This window comes from Lissotriton helveticus, chromosome 2_1, assembly GCF_964261635.1.
Source record: "Lissotriton helveticus chromosome 2_1, aLisHel1.1, whole genome shotgun sequence".
NCBI lineage: Eukaryota > Metazoa > Chordata > Amphibia > Caudata > Salamandridae > Lissotriton > Lissotriton helveticus.
The window spans coordinates 58144096-58164201 of record NC_136059.1 but is presented as its reverse complement, the minus strand read 5'-3'; positions in this window follow the sequence as shown (position 1 = coordinate 58164201).

Genomic DNA, 20106 nt, shown 5'->3' with positions numbered 1-20106 from the left:
ACACCAGCTCGATCCATCCTTCTAGACACCAGCTTCACCCATCCTTCTAGACACCCACTCCATCCATCCTTCTCTACACCCGTTCCATCCATCCTTCTAGATACCCACTCCATCCTTCCTTCTAGACACCATCCCCATCCATCCTTCTAGACACCAGCTCCATCCTTCCTTCTAGACACTAGCTCCATCCATCCATCCATCCATCCTTCTAGACACCAGTTCCATCCATCCTTCTAGACACCCCCTCCATCCATACTTCTAGACACCAGCTCCATCCATCCTTCTAGAAACCAGCTCCATCCATCCTTCTAGGCACCCACTCCATCCATCCTTCTGGATACCCTCTTCATCCATCCTTCTAGACACCAGCTCCATCCTTCCTTCTACACAACAGCTCCATCCATCCTTCTAGACACCCTCTCCATCCATCCTTCTAGACACCCTCTCCATCCATCCTTCTAGGCACCAGCTCCATCCATCCATCTAGACACCAGCTCCATCCATCCTTCTAGACAACCTCTCCATCCATCCTTCTAGACACCAGCTCCATCCTTCCTTCTAGACACCAGCTCCAACCATCCTTCTAGGCATCCACTCCATCCATCCTTCTAGACACCCTCTCCATCCATCCTTCTAGGCACCAGCTCCATCCTTCCTTCTAGACACCAATTCCATCCATCCTTCTAGACACCCTCTCCATCCATCCTTCTAGACACCAGCTTCATCCATCCATCCATCCTTTTAGACACCAGTTCCATCCATCCTTCCAGACACCCTCTCCATCCATCCTTCTAGACACCAGCTCCATCCTTCCTTCTAGACACCAGCTCCATCCATCTTTCTAGGCACCCACTCCATCCATCCTTCTAGACACCCTCTCCATCCTTCCTTCTACACAACAGCTCTATCCATCCTTCTAGACACCCTCTCCATCCATCCTTCTAGACACCCTCTCCATCCATCCTTCTAGACACCAGCTCCATCCTTCCTTCTAGACACCAGCTCCAACCATCCTTCTAGGCATCCACTCCATCCATCCTTCTAGACACCCTCTCCATCCATCCTTCTAGGCACCAGCTCCATCCTTCTTTCTAGACACCAGCTCCATCCATCCTTCTAGACATCCTCTCCATCCATCCTTCTAGGCAGCAGCTCCATCCATCCTTCTAGACACCAGCTCCATCCATCCTTCTAGACACCCTCTCCATCCATCCTTCTAGGCACCAGCTCCATCCTTCCTTCTAGACAACAGCTCCATCCATCCTTCTAGACACCCTCTCCATCCATCCTTCTAGACACCCTATCCATCCATCCTTCTAGGCACCAGCTCCATCCGTCCTTCTAGACACCAGCTCCATCCATCCTTCTAGACACCAGCTCCATCCATCCTTCTAGGTACCAGCTACATCCTTCCTTCTAGACACCAGCTCCATCCATCCTCCTAGACACCCTCTCCATCCATCCTTCTAGGCACTCTTTTCATCCATCCTTCTAGGCACCACTCCATCCATTCTTCTAGACACCAGCTCCATCCTTCCTTCTAGACACCCTCTCCATCTATCCTTCTAGATAATTGCTTCTTCTATCCTTCTATGGGTTCACTGACTTAAAATCGAGGGACAAAATATGGATTACCAAAAATATCAAATTCCTGTCTCTGCAAACGAATCCAAAATATCGTTTAAAATATTTACTTTGTAAAAATATCGAATTTCTTAAAAACGAATGTAACATTTAAAAAATATTAAAAATAAATAACTAAAATATACTTAAAAATACTTAAATACCTTAAATTATTAAATAATTAATTTTAGTTATAAAAAAACGTACAATCATATTTGTTAAAACATATATATATATATATATATATATATTAACATAATATTAATAAAGCATATACAATATTATTACCGTAGGATAGCAGGAGTGTAACATTAGGGAAAGCGTTGGATAGCCTAGGGGTAAAAATTACTATTCCCACTCAAGAGAGTGCAAAAGTTGGGAAAGCGTTAGATAGCGTAGGGGTAAAAATTACTATTCCCACTCCAAAGGGTGTATCAGTAGGCAAAGCGTTTGATAGCGTAGGGGTAAAAATTACTATTCCCACTCCAGACAGTGCAACATTAGGAAAAGCGTTGGATAGCGTAGGGGTAAAAATTACTAATCCCACTCCAGAGAGTGCAACATTACGGAAAGTGTTGGATAGCGTAGGGGTAAAAATTACTATTCCCACTCCAGAGAGTGCAACAGTAGGGAACGCATTGGATAGCGTAGGGGTAAAAATCACAATTCCCACTCCAAAGAGTGTATCAGTAGGGAAAGCGTTGGACAGCGTAGGGGTAAAAATTACTATTCCCACTCCAGAGAGTGCAACATTAGGGAAAGCGTTGGAGTTCTGGACTTTTTGGTTCCGTCCAGAGGTGTCAGGGATAACACCCGAAGACCCCGGAGTTCCACCTGTCTCGGTGCACAAACAAACAGAAACACGGGCTTCTCGATGGTGACGTCAAAGACCAAAGGTTTATTACTGCAGGGACACAGAAGTCACAGAAACTGCACACGGGCAGTGTCTAGGAGCCTGTTCAATTTGTACAAAGAGGGTTGCTCCTTATATACTAAATATTGGGCTTCAGGCAAATTCTTTACATGTTACCACAGTTCTAAACATTCGTGTCTTAAACAATAAATATTTGGCGTTTGTACAGGAATCGTCAACAGTATCTGATGTCAAAACATTACGAATGAGGGGTTCCCACTAGTCCATCATAATCCCGTGTCAATTCTTCATTCAAGACCCGGACCGCCTCATCGTAAATTTCGTTACCTCCCCCTAATAAAAGGCCCAGAAGGAAAGGAGCAGAGCCAGGTGCAGAAGATAGAAAGACAGGATAAGAAATGTTTGTGGGTCGTAAATGGGCACGGTTACCAGCTTCGGCCGCCTAATCATGATCAGGCCAACGAACACAAGAACCAGTATAGCAGGACTGGCCTCAGGCTGGGGAGGCAGTTCTTGCCGAGTCATGCTGCCACAGCGTTGCTGGCCTAAGGTGCACGTGTCACTCGCAAGGTGAATCGCCGGCTAAAGCCTACGTGTCCTTAAATAAAAAGAGGTCATTGCGTGTCCATTGACTATGTGAGGGCAAGGAATACAAAATGGCTTCCGTGTTCTAAGATGGATGTCATGGGTAAATCACAAATGTGTTGGTAACAGGAGTGCTCTTGCTCGTAGCATAGCGAAAACACCAGGATATACTAAATGGATCATTTGCGGTTCACTGATACCGAAATTATGTATTTACGACAATGTTTACAAACACGAGTAAAATCGTCACGGAACCTCAGACCCTCCTTTTGCCCTTACATAGGCAATTACTCAGTCTATATCAGAGTCAGAGTCTAATTCTATGCTCATTAGGTCAGTGACATGTTGTTGTATCATCATTCTGTCTCGTGCCTTTTTTCCTAATGCAGGTGGTTTTCTGAAACAGGTTGCAGCACAGAGACTACACAGAGCGGGACCACATTGGATAATAAGACAGCACGAGAACAGAAATACTAGGATGACACCAATGACCATCAGAACCTTCCATCCCCACGCTGATACCAGAGTCCAAAACCACTCCATGAAGGACCAGTTTCCCTTATCTACGTGTATAGAGTCGGAAATCTTGTGTAGCTTAGAGATTGCTTCATAGACTGTTGGAGCATTATTTGGAATAAAGACACAGCAGCTCGATTGGATCATTCTGCATACCCCACCTCGATCTGCAAGTATTACGTCTAGAACCATACGGTTCTGCAACGTCATGAGACGATCCGCTTGAAGCTCAGCTGTTAAGTTACTAAGGGCACCAGCAGTTTCTGTAATAGTAGATTCAACTACCCGTGTTAGTTGACGTAGATTTCTACTATTGGCCATAGGCCCCCAAAACGGAAGGAAACCTTTGAAGAAGTCTCCAGCTTCTTGACCAGCGGTATCTTCCTTGCTGAAGACACCTCTTGCTACTCTGGTTTTGTGATAATCTGAAGAAGCAGTGTATGTTGGAGGTAACAATCGAGCAATATAACATGAACCTGATAAGTCAGCAGGCAGCCATGTATATGCTCTGTCCTGACAGATGAAGTAGGTACCCCTAGCAGTCAGAAAGGCAGGGGAGGAGTTAGACGGAAATACGTAAGTCTCAACGCACTCACTCCTCCCTAGTTGAGCTCTCAGGTTTCTCCCATTTCCTTGCAAACAGACCTGACCTCGGTGAGGCACGACCCAAACTGATGTGGAGCTTTTACGCTTGCTTTCTCCCAAACTAAGGCGATACTCTGTAGAGTTCCAACTCAAATACACCCGTAATTCATCTCTAGGGTAAGATGGAGTATTATTGACGTCTTTAATCATATCAATAATTCCCTGGACTAAAGCTTTGTTGGCTGAGTTGTATTTAGTGGACCGTGGTGGACGCGGAGGATAGGTCTCAAGGGCATATGAAAAAATGGTCTGAAAGGCCTGAAATGATCCATTGTAGCTAAAAGGCAAGACTAGATAGGGAATGCCTTTATCCATAGTGTGAGGTATCAAGCCACACACCCAGCAGTCTGTAGTATTAACTACCAGTTGGTGTTGATGCAAGAGCTGTACAAATGTATTGTTAATAAATTCTGAGCGTCGAGCTTGTTCGTGTTCAGGAAATGAGTGAAAAGAATGCATAGAAGAAACCGTAGAAGTAGTAGGATCAAGGGGAGGTACTGTAGTTACTGGCATAAAAATCAAATGTACACCAAAGACGATTCCACCCACCAACGTTATCAAAACAATTAAAAATGTAACTGCACATTGCATTAGAAAGCATTTGCTGTGAAGTATTCGGTACAGTCTATTTCTACGAACATAAATTACATTTTCTCGTAGCAGCTCAGGAAGCTCCATCTTCTACGACCGTTCGCGACCACTGATGATGTGTACGTAGATGAAAATGCCTCTATCAGCCCTGGGAGTTCCCAGAACTAACAGAAAGATCAACCTTGTGTCTGACCCCCGCAGATTCAACTAGGCACACAGCCACGACCCTACGGCTACCCAGACGGCAAGGCAATTTTAAAACAAAAAGAAACAATACAAAGTATTTAGCAAACTTCCTGGCTGGAGGCAATGTATAGACAATTCAAATCTGAAAATAGGCAGTTTCCTGCTTTATTTGTCCATATTGCGAGAACGTAAGTTGTATCTCAGTTTTGCAGGAGCTGTCTGATCTGGAAACAATGTATTTTCAGCTGACGTTGCAATGTTCACGTTCGCAGATGGCAAATGTTCTTTTGGTGCAGATGGCAAATGTTCATTGGGTGTGGATGACAAATGTTCAGGGTTCAAAAGAGCAGTTTCAGGAGGAGAGTCAGAATTTGGTGAATCCGTGATCAGTTCTGCATCGCTGAAAGGTATGAACCTGGGGATTTGTTCCGTTTCAGAGGCACCGATTCCTTTCTTTACCCAGTTGTCGTAAGGAAGTGGCAGAGGCACACGTTTAGCATGTGTCGTATGGATCCAGTTTTTCTTTCCGGCCACACGAATAGCAGTTCTCGTTGCTAGCAGGACTTGGAAAGGGCCAATGAATCTGGGCTGAAGATTTTTTGTTCTTGCAAAATTTTTGATGACCACCTGATCACCCGGTTTCAGCTGATGGCCTGGACTCTCCGGTGGCTTTGGCAATGCATCGAAAACCTGTTGGTGAATAAGACACAATTTAGCAGTCAAGTCGAAAAGGTAATCAATTAACATTGGGTATTCCAGCTGCTTAAATTCTTTCGGTCTAGGTACCCCCCAAACATTTGCAGGACGGCCAAAAACTATTTCATAAGGACTAAGCCCTACTCTAGAATGTACGGTTGCTCTTGTTGATAGCAAAGCCAAAGGCAATGCGTCTGGCCAGGACAAACCCGTGGACGCTTGTATCTTAGCAAGTTTCAGCTTAAGGGTGCCATTGTAACCCTCGACTAAACCCGCGGACTGGGGATGATTCGCACTATGAAACTTCTGTCTAATCCCTAGGCCGGCACACACACTCTGACCATACAATTTCTCACCACTCTCTCTGCACACTTACTAATCCCGTCATTCTTCCAGACCGGAGCCAACATCTTACAAATCCCTTTTGAACTGATGTGCGCTGTTCCATGTGCCATCGTTACTACTGCAAGCACATACGCATCAGGCAACATCCAACGCTGTTGTTCCGACAAATCAATCCAACACCCACTCGAGTCCAATTTACCCGTGCTCTCTTTCCATGCAAGCTTTTCCTCCTCAGTCGCCTCTTTCTGACTTTCTTTCACGCTTTCCACTGTGTCTTCACACATTCCAGACTCAGGAATCCATCTTGCAGACATTGCAACATACATTCTACTCATCATATTTCTAGCTGTCTGTTTTGCAGTCTCATCAGCAAAAGCATTCCCACGACCAACATCATCCGTGATTGCTTTATGAGCACTGCATTTCACAATCGCAACTTCAGTCGGTAAGGTTAGAGATTCCAACAAGTCATTAACTAGCTGACCATGTTGAATCTTAGTCCCATGGGACGTAATGAAACCTCTCTCTTTCCACAAGCGGCCAAAACTATGGGCCACGCCGAACGCGTACTGACTATCTGTGAACACATTCACTCTCTTTCCCTTAGCTAAAACGCACGCTCTTGTTAGCGCGATCAATTCTGCAGCCTGGGCAGAATTCTGACTCACTCTTGCAGTTTCCACAATCGTACTCAAAGTCGTTACTGCATAAGCAGCAGTCACATCACCATTCTCCAATTTGAAGCAAGACCCGTCAACATACAACGTGCCATCTGGATCTGACAACGGAGTGTTTTTTAGATCAATTCGTCCTTTTGTTTCTTCCTCAGTTTTGAAATAACAGTCGTGTGGTTCGGAATCACTCGACTCTTGGCTAGTCGGCAACAATGTTGCTGGATTCAATACATTGCATCTCTTGATCTGAATATGACTAGCTAATAGTGTCAGTTCATAACCTGATAATCTAGCACTGGTAAGGTGCTGCGTCTTGGTTCGGTTCATGAGTGTATCCACAGCATGAGGAACCATAACCACTAGCATGTTGTTCATTACTAAACCAGCAGATTGTCGAATGGAAGCTGCAGCTGCGGCTGTAGCTCTCAAGCAACTAGGCAACGCTCTGGCTACCGGATCTAACGTTGATGAGAAATACGCACAAGGGCGTTGTTTATCACCAAATTTCTGCGTCAAAACACTCAATGCACAACCTTCTCTCTCGTGGACATAGAGCGTGAATGGCTTACTGTAGTCGGGTGTACCCAATACAGGTGCTGAACATAGTGCATTTCGCAATTCAGAAAAACTCTGCTGACATTCAGCAGACCATGGCACCGGACTCGGAACACCTTTCCCAGTCAAGGCTACCAATGGTTTTGCTAGAAGAGAAAAATTCGGGATCCATTGCCTACAATATGAGGTAATACCTAAAAAGGCACGTACTTCTCTCTGCGTGCTAGGAACATTCATCTGTGTAATTGCTTTTATTCTCTCTGGGGTCAACTTTCTTCCCTCCTTTGACAAGAGATGACCTAGGTAGGTCACTTCTTGGCAGCAGTATTGCATTTTTGAAGGTGACACCTTGTGATTCAAATCTGACAAGTGATGCAATAAAGAAATCGTAGCTGTTTTGCAAGTTTCCTTGTCATCGGCAGCCACTAGAAGATCATCGACATACTGTACTAAAGCAGAACCACGAGGAAGTACGAAGGAATCTAACTGGCTTTTTAATGCTTGGCTGTAAATGGATGGGCTTTCACAATAGCCTTGTGGAGCGCGTTTAAACCTAAAGCTACGTCCTCCTAGAGAGAAACCGAAGATATCTCTGCTTTCCTCGGCTATCGGAATGCTGAAAAAGGCATTTTTCAAGTCGACAACTGAAAACCATGCTGCTGTAGCAGGAATCAACGTTAACAATGCAGTAATGTCTGGAACCACAGGAAACTGTGGGATCACAATTTTATTAACCTCTCTAAGATCAATTACGAACCTATATACTGGAGGCTTTGTTGGGTCAGTTCGTTTCAAAATAGGCAGTACAGGACTATTACAGACATTACCTCTAGTTTCTTCTATAACGTCTTTCTTGATCAGGTCTTGTACTATCAGTAGGAGCGCACGCTCACCTTCACTAGAGATTCTATATTGTGGAATTCGTGGAAGTTTGACATTTGCTTTCAAAGTTACTACATAGGGTGGAATTTCCAAGAGACCTACATCATTAGGACCAGTCGCCCAAAGAGTATCAGGGAGTGAACGCAGCTCTGGTGGGAGCGCATCCATCGACAAGTACATCGGAGAGATTATTCTTTTACCCAACGTAAGCTGTACTCCTGCTGGAGAACAGTACAATGTCGCGTACAGGCGTTTTAACAAGTCTAAACCAAGCAGATTCTCGTTACAACCTGTCGTCAAAATCAAGGGTGCTTTCAATTGACGGGGTCCAACTGAAATAGACAAAGGACCAGAAACAGGGTTATGAACAGGGGCGCCCGAAAAACCTACTGAAACGTTTGTTGAGCCAGACAAAGGTGCGCCAGGGAGTTTCGCATGTATGATAGAACTTTTTGCTGCACCAGTATCCAACAGAAACGGTTCGACTATACCTGATGTTGCTACTGCGGCATAAGGCCCACTCTGATCTACTGGTACTGATACTACTCCCTCTCTTTGTCCATTGCTGTCCTAGTACTCGCTTTGCTGACCTTCCTCACTAGCTTCATAATAGTCTTCAACATGATATTGTGGAGACCTATTCTGTTGGGCAGATTGTCCATTTCGCTGGTCGAAATAATTAGAGGGGCGATCACTTGTCTGTGGAGGCATAGCACCTCGTCCTCGACCTCTAGAGTTTTGCATAGAACTACCACGACCTCTCTGAGCTGCCGCAGCATTATTTTGTGCCCGAACTGGACACTCATTTTTGTAATGACCTTCCACTTTGCAATAAGCACATTGATTCCATTGGTATTGTGGTCTTTGAAAATTATATTCCGTTCTTTGATATGACCCTTGCTGCATATTAGTCTGATTCGTGCGAGGCGGATAAGCTTGCTGTAAAAGTACTTTAGTTTTTAAATCTTTCGTCTTTTTATCTGATTTTTCCTTCTCTTCTTTATCCCTATTTTCATAGTACTGGGCAGTCGCAAGTATTTGCGCAGTCGTAGAGACAGCCCACGCACTTTCAGAATTCTTTAATTTACCACTAAGTTCTGGCAACAGATTGTGCACGAATTTATCAACAAATAATCTCTGGCCTCCTTCTGTGCTCATATCCTGACCACTATGATCCACGAAAGTCTCTTCGAATCTTGTGAAAAAGTCGGAGATGCTTTCGTCTTTCTTTTGTTTGCACGCGGACAATTTGTCCCAGTTAACGCGCAATGCTGGCATCAAGGTTTTCATTAAATCGATTATTCTACCAGGCAAATTAGCAATTAAAGGTTCAGGTTTGGAACCACCTATTTGTTGACCATCCGCTGCAATTATAGCTGCCCAGTCACCACCTAGGGCAACTGGATGATTCTCTTTACGAATTTTAGCCCAAATTGGTTGCGGTACTACATTACCAAATAGCAGATCTATGTCAGCAAGATTCAATACACAAGCGTCAACCGTTTGAGCCAACTCTTTGTAGTACCCTGCAGGATTTTTACGCGGATCTGGCAAGGCCTGTTTTACTGCTAATACTTCAGCTCGCTTCCATGGAATATGTATCCATACTCTCTGGAATTGGGCCGGAGCGGCTGCAATACCAAGGTTTACATTAGCTTGCACAGCTTCACGCCAAATTGGTGGAACCTCTCTCATTGGATATTGACGATTTTGTTTCGTACTACGTTTCTCTAACTCTCTTGGTGAACGAAGGGATGAGTCGGTTCTATAACTTAGAACCAGTTCCATCGCTTCTTTTATATTTTGTCCAACTATCATACCTGCAGCAAACTCTTTCTGTACATTAATTAATTCTCCTAGATTTGATTCAGGGTCATCCTCTTCCAATTCCTCACGTAGAAGGAAACACATTTCATCGAACACATATCGTTGTGTCGGTTCATTCCATTGCATAAATGTATCTAATACATCTTGTACATTATATCTTCCAACTTTCGAAACCCATCTAAGAGCAGTGGAATCTAGTATTCCTCTTTCTTCAGTACTGGGAAGCTGACTACGCCTCTGCACCGAGTCAGAGGTAGGAGTCTTAATCAGAGTTTTATAGAAGGGAGATAGAATATTAGAGACAGAATCAGTGATTCTTCGACGAACAGAAAGCGGAGTCATAATATTAGCAGAGGCAGTAAATAGAGTAGCAGTTGGAACAGATAGATTAGGAACAGTAGGAGTAGCAGGCAAAATAGCTTGTGAATTAGCAGGTGTGAGCGACACAGGCATAGGTAAAGAAGCCGGCAACCCTGGAAGAGGGGTTGTCGAAGGAACATTAATATTGACCACAGGAGGTACAGGAACTGGATTCGGGGGAGCGGGAACAGGGATACCAGGTTGTCCAGCAACCGGTAATTGAACATTCGGTATAGGTGGAGCCGTAGCACCCTGTGCATACGGTGGGGGTGATCGTAACAAGTAAGACAACAGGGGATCCTTTTCAGGGTCCTCTACTATCTTAGCCGTACTCGATGGCAAAGCAGGATAGCACTTGTCTATCGCTAAATTACGCTCTCTATCGGCCACCTCCATCGCTTTCTCAGACTCGTTGAGTTGCAGCTGCCTAGCAGACTGTTCTAAAGTCAACTCTTGCTCTTTCTGTTCTTTCTTCAACTTTTTAATTTCTCTCTGTTTAGATTCTTTTCGCCAATAACGGAAAGAATCAAACATTGCCGGCCGGGCTTTCTTCTTAAACAACCTTCTTTCTAGATTATCGAGAACTTCAGGTTCAAAACTACCATGTAGTGGCCAACTAAGGACACCATCTTTCTCTGTGTAGTGGATCCATACCTCGTTATAAGAGATAGGGCCCACACCAAATTTGCAATATAGATCATAAAGGGGAGTTCCAATCGGAGGAACCAAACACGAGTCCTCCAACTGGGAATCACTGTTGCAACTGAAACAAGACAACATACAATTTTTCCGACTTACCATTTTATAATCCGGAACACAAACAAGACACAAACAGAAAAGATGCGCACTCGAACCAAGAACTTAGGCCTACCAGAACTGACAAATGTATCGATACCTGAACTGAACAGAATGATTATCGTAACCAGAATAACCAGTGATAATCTTACAGAACTGAACTGAACTGAGAACTAAAAGGATTATCCAAACAGGAGCAACCCTCACAAAATACTTAACTGAGGTACTGAAGACGTCACCAAGGAGAAACCCGTCACGTCTCGCCGTACTAAGGACTGCACCTCGGGTCCAAGACAGGGCGACGGTCAAGGCAACGGACCACTGCAGCCGTCTGAACGGGAACCCTCGTGGAAGAGGACGTCGGGGCCACTTTTGCGATATGCCGGGATCGATGAAGTGGGGCGCCTCCCTCTGAAATCTTCACACGAAGCTCCTCGAACTCTTCAGGCTTTTGGACCGGTACCGAATGACGTCGCCCCACGTTGGGCGCCAATTGGAGTTCTGGACTTTTTGGTTCCGTCCAGAGGTGTCAGGGATAACACCCGAAGACCCCGGAGTTCCACCTGTCTCGGTGCACAAACAAACAGAAACACGGGCTTCTCGATGGTGGCGTCAAAGACCAAAGGTTTATTACTGCAGGGACACAGAAGTCACAGAAACTGCACACGGGCAGTGTCTAGGAGCCTGTTCAATTTGTACAAAGAAGGTTGCTCCTTATATACTAAATATTGGGCTTCAGGCAAATTCTTTACATGTTACCACAGTTCTAAACATTCGTGTCTTAAACAATAAATATTTGGCGTTTGTACAGGAATCGTCAACAGTATCTGATGTCAAAACATTACGAATGAGGGGTTCCCACTAGTCCATCATAATCCCGTGTCAATTCTTCATTCAAGACCCGGACCGCCTCATCGTAAATTTCGTTACCTCCCCCTAATAAAAGGCCCAGAAGGAAAGGAGCAGAGCCAGGTGCAGAAGATAGAAAGACAGGATAAGAAATGTTTGTGGGTCGTAAATGGGCACGGTTACCAGCTTCGGCCGCCTAATCATGATCAGGCCAACGAACACAAGAACCAGTATAGCAGGACTGGCCTCAGGCTGGGGAGGCAGTTCTTGCCGAGTCATGCTGCCACAGCGTTGCTGGCCTAAGGTGCACGTGTCACTCGCAAGGTGAATCGCCGGCTAAAGCCTACGTGTCCTTAAATAAAAAGAGGTCATTGCGTGTCCATTGACTATGTGAGGGCAAGGAATACAAAATGGCTTCCGTGTTCTAAGATGGATGTCATGGGTAAATCACAAATGTGTTGGTAACAGGAGTGCTCTTGCTCGTAGCATAGCGAAAACACCAGGATATACTAAATGGATCATTTGCGGTTCACTGATACCGAAATTATGTATTTACGACAATGTTTACAAACACGAGTAAAATCGTCACGGAACCTCAGCGTTGATAGCGTAGGGGTAAAAATTACTATTCCCACTCCAGTGAGTGCAACAGTAGGGAAAGCTTTGGATAGCGTAGGGGTAAAAATTACTATGCCCACTCCAGAGAGTGCAACAGTAGGGAAAGCGTTGGATAGAGTAAGGGTAAAAATTACTACTCCCACTCCAGTGAGTGCAACAGTAGGGAAAGCGTTGGATAGCGTAGGGGTAAAAATTACTGTTCCCACTCCAGAGAGTGCAACAGTAAGGAAAGCGTTGGATAGCGTAGGGGTATAAATTACTATTCCCACTCCAAAAAAGTGCAACAGTAGGGAAAGCGTTGGATAGCGTAGGGGTAAAAATTACTATTCCCACTGCAGAGAGTGCAACAGTAGGGAAAGCGTTGGATAGCGTAGGGATAAAAATTACTATTCCCACTCCAGAGAGTGCAACAGGAGGGAAAGCGTTGGATAGCGTAGGGGTAAAAATTACTATTCCCACTCCAGTGAGTGCAACAGTTGGGAAACCTTTGGATAGCGTAGGGGTAAATAATACTATTCCCACTCCAGAGAGTGCAACAGTAGGGAAGGAGTTGGATAGCGTAGGGGTAAAAATTACTATTCCCACTCCAGTAATAGCAACAGTAGGGAAAGTAAATATTTAATATATTCATAAATATAAATTAAATATCAATTCCAATAAAAATATTATTAAAATTTAATACCAATTCAATACAATATAATAATTAATCAATTTAAAATAAATATTAATTATTCAAATTCATTAACTATAAATACAAATTAATTACCAATTAAAAATTAATTAACAATGTATTCAAAATAAATACCAATAAATTATTTAACATATTTAATACATTATAATTAAATTACTTCACACCCTATTCCCCTATAAACCCACAACCCACTACAGAAAATAAATTAATATAATTCACATAATTATCAATTAATCAATTAATAAAAATGAATTACCAATTAAGAATTATTTAATTACCAATTAAAAATTAATTAATTAAATTCAGATTTAAACCTGAATAAGTTCTTGTCAGTGAAGCTTGTTCCTTCTCACACTAGCGCCTTGAGACCCTCACGGGTGGGTAGAGCGCTTGATAAACCCTTGATTGATTGATTCATTGATTGCCAATCCTCTGTCAGAATCCCCGCCTCCATGGTGCATGTACCAGCTGAGGATGTGTCAGCCGTGTCTGTGTCTGCTCCCAGCCTCGTCATGCTTTGGGTTGTCACCTCCCCTTGGGTTCCCATAGACTCACCTCTTCCTGATGCCCCTGCTCCTGCAAGTCTTGAACCCAAGGGTTGGCGGGCAGTTTGGGGTGAGTGGTGCAGAGCGTTTCTCCCTCCTCCTCGTGAGCTGGAAGTCGAATCTTCTGGGATAAATAGATATTTTTCTGCATCATCTTTCCTCTAGGGGCTGCAGGCTTACTACTCTCATCAGAACCAGGGCGAGGATCCAGAAGATTACAATGAAGGGCGCATCTCACAGGAAGCAGAGGGGAGGCCCCCTGTGTGCATGTCGGGCCCTGTGGAGAAGGGGGCATCTCACAGGAAGCAGAGGAGAGGCCTCCTGTGTGCTTGCCGGGCCCTGGGGAGAAGGGTGCATCTCACAGGAAGCAGAGGGGAGGCCCCCTGTGTGCATGTCGGGCCCTGCGGAGAAGGGGGCATCTCACAGAAAGCAGAGGAGAGGCCTCCTGTGTGCTTGCCGGGCCCTGGGGAGAAGGGTGCATCTCACACGAAGCAGAGGGGAGGCCCCCTGTGTGCATGTCGGGCACTGTGGAGAAGGGGGCATCTCACAGGAAGCAGAGGAGAGGCCTCCTGTGTGCATGGCGGGCCCTGGGGAGAAGGGGGCATCTCACAGGAAGCAGAGGAGAGGCCTCCTGTGTGCATGACGGGCCCTGGGGAGAAGGGGGCATCTCACAGGAAGCAGAGGAGAGGCCTCCTGTGTGCATGTCGGTCCCTGGGGAGAAGGGGGCATCTCACTGGAAGCAGAGTAGAGGCCTCCTGTGTGCATGGCGGGCCCTGGGGAGAAGGGGGCATCTCACAGGAAGCAGAGGAGAGGCCTCCTGTGTGCATGTCAGGCCCTGGGGAGAAGGGGGCATCTCACAGGAAGCTGAGGAGAGGCCTCCTGTGTGCATGTCAGGCCCTGGGGAGAAGGCCGCATCTCACAGGAAGCAGAGGAGAGCCCTCCTGCGTGCATGTCGGGCCCTGGAGAGAAGGGGGCATCTCACAGGAAGCAGAGGAGATGCCTCCTGTGTGCATGACGGGCCCTGGGGAGAAGGGTGCATCTCACAGGAAGCAGAGGAGAGGCCTCCTGTGTGCTTGTCGGGCCCTGGGGAGAAGGGTGCATCTAACAGGAAGCAGAGGAGAGGCCTCCTGTGTGCTTGTCGGGCCCTGGGGAGAAGGGTGCATCTAACAGGAAGCAGAGGAGAGGCCTCCTGTGTGCTTGTCGGGCCCTGGGGAGAAGGGTGCATCTCACAGGAAGCAGAGGAGAGGCCTCCTGTGTGCATGTCGGGCCCTGGTGAGAAGGGGGCATCTCACAGGAAGCTGAGGAGAGGCCTCCAGTGTGCATGTCGGGCCCTGGGGAGAAGGGCCCATCTCACAGGAAGCAGAGGAGAGGCCTCCTGTGTGCATGGCGGGCCCTGGGGAGAAGGGGGCATCTCACAGGAAGCTGAGGAGAGGCCTCCTGTGTGCATGGCGGGCCCTGGGGTGAAGGGAGCATCTCACAGGAAGCAGAGGAGAGGCCTCCTGGGTGCATGGCGGGCCCTAGGGAGAAGGGGGCATCTCACAGGAAGCAGAGGAGAGGCCTCCTGTGTGCAGGTCGGGCCCTGGGGAGAAGGGGGCATCTCACAGGAAGCAGAGGAGAGGCCTCCTGTGTGCATGTCGGGCCCTGGGGAGAAGGGAGCATCTCACAGGAAGCTGAGGAGAGGCCTCCACTGTGCATGTCGGGCCCTGGGGAGAAGGGCCCATCTCACAGGAAGCAGAGGAGAGTCCTCCTGTGTGCATGGAGGGCCCTGGGGTGAAGGGAGCATCTCACAGGAAGCAGAGGAGAGGCCTCCTGTGTGCATGTCGGTCCCTGGGGAGAAGGGTGCATCTCACTGGAAGCAGAGTAGAGGCCTCATGTGTGCATGGCGGGCCCTGGGGAGAAGGGGGCATCTCACAGGAAGCAGAGGAGAGGCCTCCTGTGTGCATGTCAGGCCCTGGGGAGAAGGGGGCATCTCACAGGAAGCTGAGGAGAGGCCTCCTGTGTGCATGTCAGGCCCTGGGGAGAAGGCCGCATCTCACAGCAAGCAGAGGAGAGGCCTCCTGCGTGCATGTCGGGCCCTGGAGAGAAGGGGGCATCTCACAGGAAGCAGAGGAGATGCCTCCTGTGTGCATGACGGGCCCTGGGGAGAAGGGGGCATCTCACAGGAAGCTGAGGAGAGGCCTCCTGTGTGCTTGCCAGGCCCTGGGGAGAAGGGTGCATCTAACAGGAAGCAGAGGAGAGGCCTCCTGTGTGCTTGTCGGGCCCTGGGGTGAAGGGCCCATCTCACAGGAAGCAGAGGAGAGGCCTCCTGTGTGCATGTCGGGCCCTGGGGAGAAGGGTGCATCTAACAGGAAGCAGAGGAGAGGCCTCCAGTGTGCATGTCGGGCCCTGGGGAGAAGGGCCCATCTCACAGGAAGCAGAGGAGAGGCCTCCTGTGTGCATGTCGGGCCCTGGGGAGAAGGGGGCATCTCACAGGAAGCTGAGGAGAGGCCTCCTGTGTGCATGGCGGGCCCTGGGGTGAAGGGAGCATCTCACAGGAAGCAGAGGAGAGGCCTCCTGTGTGCATGGCGGGCCCTAGGGAGAAGGGGGCATCTCACAGGAAGCAGAGGAGAGGCCTCCTGTGTGCAGGTCGGGCCCTGGGGAGAAGGGGGCATCTCACAGGAAGCAGAGGAGAGGCCTCCTGTGTGCATGTCGGGCCCTGGGGAGAAGGGAGCATCTCACAGGAAGCTGAGGAGAGGCCTCCACTGTGCATGTCGGGCCCTGGGGAGAAGGGCCCATCTCACAGGAAGCAGAGGAGAGTCCTCCTGTGTGCATGGAGGGCCCTGGGGTGAAGGGAGCATCTCACAGGAAGCAGAGGAGAGGCCTCCTGTGTGTATGGCGGGCCCTGGGGAGAAGGGGGCATCTCACAGGAAGCAGAGGAGAGCCCTCCTGTGTGCTTGCCGGGCCCTGGGGAGAAGGGTGCATCTAACAGGAAGCAGAGGAGAGGCCTCCTGGGTGCATGTCGGGCCCTGGAGAGAAGGGGGCATCCCACAGGAAGCAGAGGAGATGCCTCCTGTGTGCATGACGGGCCCTGGGGAGAAGGGGGCATCTCACAGGAAGCTGAGGAGAGGCCTCCTGTGTGCTTGCCAGGCCCTGGGGAGAAGGGTGCATCTAACAGGAAGCAGAGGAGAGGCCTCCTGTGTGCTTGTCGGGCCCTGGGGAGAAGGGTGCATCTCACAGGAAGCAGAGGAGAGGCCTCCTGTGTGCATGTCGGGCCCTGGGGAGAAGGGGGCATCTCACAGGAAGCTGAGGAGAGGCCTCCAGTGTGCATGTCGGGCCCTGGGGAGAAGGGTGCATCTCACACGAAGCAGAGGAGAGGCCTCCTGTGTGCTTGCCAGGCCCTGGGGAGAAGGGTGCATCTCACAGGAAGCTGAGGAGAGGCCTCCTGTGTGCATGTCGGGCCCTGGGGAGAAGGGGGCATCTCACAGGAAGCTGAGGAGAGGCCTCCTGTGTGCATGTCGGGCCCTCGGGAGAAGGGGGCATCTCACAGGAAGCTGAGGAGAGGCCTCCAGTGTGCATGTCGGGCCCTGGGGAGAAGGGTGCATCTCACACGAAGCAGAGGAGAGGCCTCCTGTGTGCATGTCGGGCCCTGGGGAGAAGGGGGCATCTCACAGGAAGCTGAGGAGAGGCCTCCAGTGTGCATGTCGGGCCCTGGGGAGAAGGGTGCATCTCACAGGAAGCAGAGGAGAGGCCTCCTGTGTGCATGGCGGGCCCTAGGGAGAAGGGGGCATCTCACAGGAAGCAGAGGAGAGGCCTCCTGTGTGCATGGCGGGCCCTGGGGTGAAGGGAGCATCTCACAGGAAGCAGAGGAGAGGCCTCCTGTGTGCATGGCGGGCCCTAGGGAGAAGGGGGCATCTCACAGGAAGCAGAGGAGAGGCCTCCTGTGTGCATGTCGGGCCCTGGGGAGAAGGGGGCATCTCACAGGAAGCAGAGGAGAGGCCTCCTGTGTGCATGTCGGCCCTGGGGAGAAGGGAGCATCTCACAGGAAGCAGAGGAGAGGCCTCCTGTGTGCATGGCGGGCCCTAGGGAGAAGGGGGCATCTCACAGGAAGCAGAGGAGAGGCCTCCTGTGTGCATGGCGGGCCCTGGGGTGAAGGGAGCATCTCACAGGAAGCAGAGGAGAGGCCTCCTGTGTGCATGGCGGGCCCTAGGGAGAAGGGGGCATCTCACAGGAAGCAGAGGAGAGGCCTCCTGTGTGCAGGTCGGGCCCTGGGGAGAAGGGGGCATCTCACAGGAAGCAGAGGAGAGGCCTCCTGTGTGCATGTCGGGCCCTAGGGAGAAGGGGGCATCTCACAGGAAGCTGAGGAGAGGCCTCCACTGTGCATGTCGGGCCCTGGGGAGAAGGGCCCATCTCACAGGAAGCAGAGGAGAGTCCTCCTGTGTGCATGGAGGGCCCTGGGGTGAAGGGAGCATCTCACAGGAAGCAGAGGAGAGGCCTCCTGTGTGCATGGCGGGCCCTGGGGAGAAGGGGGCATCTCACAGGAAGCAGAGGAGAGCCCTCCGGTGTGCTTGCCGGGCCCTGGGGAGAAGGGGGCATCTCACAGGAAGCAGAGGAGAGCCCTCCTGTGTGCATGACGGGCCCTGGGGAGAAGGGGGCATCTCACAGGAAGCAGAGGAGAGGCCTCCTGTGTGCATGTCGGTCCCTGGGGAGAGGGGGCATCTCACTGGAAGCAGAGTAGAGGCCTCCTGTGTGCATGGCGGGCCCTGGGGAGAAGGGGGCATCTCACAGGAAGCAGAGGAGAGGCCTCCTGTGTGCATGTCAGGCCCTGGGGAGAAGGGGGCATCTCACAGGAAGCTGAGGAGAGGCCTCCTGTGTGCATGTCAGGCCCTGGGGAGAAGGCCGCATCTCACAGGAAGCAGAGGAGAGCCCTCCTGCGTGCATGTCGGGCCCTGGAGAGAAGGGGGCATCTCACAGGAAGCTGAGGAGAGGCTTCCTGTGTGCATGTCAGGCCCTGGGGAGAAGGCCGCATCTCACAGGAAGCAGAGGAGATGCCTCCTGTGTGCATGACGGGCCCTGGGGAGAAGGGGGCATCTCACAGGAAGCTGAGGAGAGGCCTCCTGTGTGCTTGCCAGGCCCTGGGGAGAAGGGTGCATCTAACAGGAAGCAGAGGAGAGGCCTCCTGTGTGCATGTCGGGCCCTGGGGAGAAGGGGGCATCTCACAGGAAGCAGAGGAGAGGCCTCCTGTGTGCATGTCGGGCCCTGGGGAGAAGGGGGCATCTCACAGGAAGCTGAGGAGAGGCCTCCAGTGTGCATGTCGGGCCCTGGGGAGAAGGGCCCATCTCACAGGAAGCAGAGGAGAGGCCTCCTGTGTGCATGGCGGGCCCTGGGGTGAAGGGAGCATCTCACAGGAAGCAGAGGAGAGGCCTCCTGTGTGCATGGCGGGCCCTAGGGAGAAGGGGGCATCTCACAGGAAGCAGAGGAGAGGCCTCCTGTGTGCATGTCGGGCCCTGGGGAGAAGGGAGCATCTCACAGGAAGCTGAGGAGAGGCCTCCAGTGTGCATGTCGGGCCCTGGGGAGAAGGGCCCATCTCACAGGAAGCAGAGGAGAGGCCTCCTGTGTGCATGGAGGGCCCTGGGGTGAAGGGAGCATCTCACAGGAAGCAGAGGAGAGGCCTCCTGTGTGCATGGCGGGCTCTGGGGAGAAGGGGGCATCTCACAGGAAGCAGAGGAGAGCCCTCCTGTGTGCTTGCCGGGCCCTGGGGAGAAGGGTGCATCTCACAGGAAGCAGAGGAGAGGCTTCCTGCGTGCATGTCGGGCCCTGGAGAGAAGGGGGCATCTCACAGGAAGCAGAGGAGAGGCCTCCTGTGTGCAGGTCGGGCCCTGGGGAGAAGGGGGCATCTCACAGGAAGCAGAGGAGATGCCTCCTGTGTGCATGACGGGCCCTGGGGAGAAGGGGGCATCTCACAGGAAGCTGAGGAGAGGCCTCCTGTGTGCATGACGGGCCCTGGGGAGAAGGGGGCATCTCACAGGAAGCAGAGGAGAGCCCTCCTGCGTGCTTGCCGGGCCCTGGGGAGAAGGGAGCATCTCACAGGAAGCAGAGGAGAGGCCTCCTGTGTGCATGGCGGGCCCTGGGGAGAAGGGGGCATCTCACAGGAAGCAGAGGAGATGCCTCCTGTGTGCATGACGGGCCCTGGGGAGAAGGGGGCATCTCACAGGAAGCAGAGGAGAGCCCTCCTGCGTGCTTGCCGGGCCCTGGGGAGAAGGGAGCATCTCA